The sequence below is a fragment of the Loa loa genome (genome assembly GCF_000183805.2).
Source record: "Loa loa unplaced genomic scaffold supercont3.412, whole genome shotgun sequence".
Classification (NCBI taxonomy): domain Eukaryota; kingdom Metazoa; phylum Nematoda; class Chromadorea; order Rhabditida; family Onchocercidae; genus Loa; species Loa loa.
The window spans coordinates 2112-5545 of NW_018108592.1; the positions used below are offsets into that span (position 1 = coordinate 2112).

Here is a 3434-nt window from a genome sequence, read left to right on the forward strand (position 1 = left end):
AAGTTAATTAATTGACTTTATTAACTTTACTGATAAAGGAAAAAAGAAAATAAACTGATAAGTATTAAATAATGTAAAATAAGATAGGATTGGAAATGATAAAGGTAAATGATGTGAGTTAATTAAATTGATTTACTGATAAAGGAAAAAAGAAGATAAACTGATAAGTATTAAAATAATGTAAAATAAGATAAGGTTGGAAATGGTAAAGGTAAATGATATGGGTTAATTAAATTGACCTTATTAAATTTATTGATGAAGGAAAAAAAGAAGATAAACTGATAAGTATTAAAATAATGTAAAATACGACAAGTTGGAAATGATAAAGATAAATGATGTGAATTAATTAAATTAGTCTTGCTAAATTTACTGATAAAAGAAAAGAAAGAAGATAAACTGATAAGCATTAAAATAACGTAAAACAAGATAAAATTGGAAATGATAAAGGTAAGTGATGTGAGTCAATTAAATTAACCTTATTAAATCTACTGATAAAGGAAAAAAAGAAGATAAACTGACAAGCGTTAAAATAGTGTAAAATACGATAAATTGGAAATGATAAAGATAAATGATATGAATTAATTAAATCAACCTTATTAAATTTATTGATAAAGGAAAAAGGAAGATTAACTGATAAGCATTAAAATAATGTAAAATACGATAAGTTGGAAATGATAAAGATAAATGAATGATATGAATGATAATGGACTTTCGCACTTTTTTTTTCTCGAATTTAAATGTTTAACAAAAATTCATTCTCTCATTCTTATCAGTGAATATTATGCTTCGATCGATTGCCCATTAATCTCATTTATACTTTCTAATCATTTTTCTACATATAATTTATTTTAATTCTCTCCATCTTATTGCTTTTTTTTTATTTTTCATTTTCTTTTTCTCCACTATTATTGTTATCTTTTAAAATTTTCAATTCTTCTCTTTGTTATTCTTGAAACAATTATTTTTTTTTTGCTGTCATAAAATGATTTAAACCATCTGCATAGATGTGCAAGTTGATGATTGCAGAATAGATTTTTGCAAGTTGCATGCTTTTGCATTTTAATCTATACGTTAGTATTACACGTCATTCTGATGTATTTTAAGCATATGATATGACTGAAAAATTTTATAGATGTTTATAGCTAATCATTTGAAAATTTCAATCTATTATCACATCATTGATAAGTTTTAGTGCAATTTTTATAATCTTATCAATTATCATTTACTATGCTTACATTTTAGTTAATAGTTTAATAACATTGTATTAAAGAAACTTTTAAATTTTATGAGAGTATTTTATTATGAAAGAAATTGCTGATTAATTTATCGAAGGAATAGTTGTTGTTTCATTTCATTACATTTTATGAATGTTATGATTTGTTAAAAAAGAAAACGAAGTGATCTTTCGATTAATTAACATTATTTCTTTCCGCTTATTTGATAAATTTCATTAAACCTTTTTTATTAGCTCTCTTCTCATTAGTCTAATTTTCACATCTTATCTTGAATTAATTATTTTTTAAAATTATTTTCATCTTTTAAAATTAAATTAAATATTTACCGTATGGATATGCCTAATTTTTTTTTATTCTAGGACGTGTATATTTGAAAATTACGTGTAAACGTTAAAATGCAAATTTAAAAATTTGAACCGTTAATGAAAATAAACAATGACAATTAAAAATAAATATCCTTTATAAGAGAGTACACATAACATACTTTTAAAATAATATGTGAAAAACTTTATATCATAAGAAGAAAAAAGATTTTTAATTTCTTTTTTTTTTTTTTGAAGAATTTTACTGAAAACATTTTTTGAAAAGAGTTTTTAAAAAAAAAAATGGAAAAAAAAAGTGACATATTTCGGATGAATGAATACATCACTGTGACAAATCAATGATAGCAGAGAAAACGGAAAGCAAACAATTACAACAATTTCGAAGAATTTTTTTTCTGAAAAAAAAAATGATTTTTAAATTTAAAATTAAAAATTTTAAACTAAGCCATTGTGTTATTAACAAAGTTCAGTAACTTACAAAATAGTTTTAGGTTAATAGTTACAGATTGATAGTTTTAAGCTAATGTATTCGTGCTTTTTGCTCATTTTATTAACTTCATTTTCTTTTTTTGACAAAAGTTTTCAATAAAATTTAATAATTTTTTTATGCTTTTTACAAAATTGCTTTTGTAAAAATTGTCTTTGTAAGTGAAATTTTAAAGTTTCTAAAATTAGCAAATATCAGTGAAATCAATGAAATTATATGTATTCTCCAATTACTTATATTAGCTGTCATCAACTGTTGTCATTAATTCATTGTCAAGCAAACTATCCTCAAGAAATTAAAATCAATGAAATTATATGTATTCTCCAAATACTTATATTAGCTGTCATCAACTGTTGTCATTAATTCATTGTCAAGCAAACTATCCTCAAGAAATTATCCTCAAGTAACCACTTCACAGTAACATTTTTTTAAAATAAATTTTTGTTTAGAAAAAAGTCTCTCTTATCTCACCTTCATATATTTCATTTCCAATTTCAATTAAAAAACAATTACCTAAAAATTTGTTGTCATATAGCTGATAGTATCCTCTTTCAAAAAAAAAAAAAAAAAAATTAATCACAATCATGGAAAAAATTTTTAATTTCTTCATTAAAATTAACACTTCTTCATGAAATTAATATGCAAAAAATTTTGTTAATCATAGTATCATCTCTTCTTTCAGAAGAGCTTGGTCTATTGGTCAATTGACCGATAAATGACCAATCTATTTTGTGATAAACAAAAATTTCATTTCATTTAAGAAATAGAAATGAGAATGCTGAAATTTTTCAAAAGTTCTAAAATTATTTGATATATCTAAATATGGATACTATATCATTATCAACTATAAGCCATTTTTCTTCACTATTGCACCTTGTCATACCTTTTCTCTTTGTCTCATCTTGTCATCCATCCATTTTGTTTTCATCTAATGTCACCTAGGTAGATATCATTTAATTACAGTACATACTTACTTTTATATATATTTATAAATACAATAATTATATTTTATTTTCATAAAATTAATTGAATTTAATATTCATCCATCAAAACATTCTTCTTTATATTTCTAACCTTTTCATTTCAATTACTAATTTATTATTTTCAATCAAAAATCTTTGTTAAACATGGCAAATTTTAATTTCTCACCATTTCTATTATGATTTTTAAGCATTAGGGAATGATTCCAAGCTTTAACCTTAGCTTAAAATTTACTAAAATTGAATCACATGGATAGGGAATGATTCCAAGCTTTAACCTTAGCTTAAAATTTACTAAAATTGAATCACATGGACAATATATATGAGAAGAATGCAATCACATTTACAATAAGTTATATTTATTTTGGGTCTGTATAATTTGCATATTGTTAAAATTATTTAAATATGT

General features: G+C 22.5%; 1 protein-coding gene across 2 annotated transcripts in view; it reads left to right on the forward strand.

Moving 5' to 3' along the window:
- Window positions 1-3434, forward strand: part of LOAG_02954 — a 13432-nt gene that overhangs the window by 316 nt on the left and 9682 nt on the right. The window lies entirely within an intron of this gene.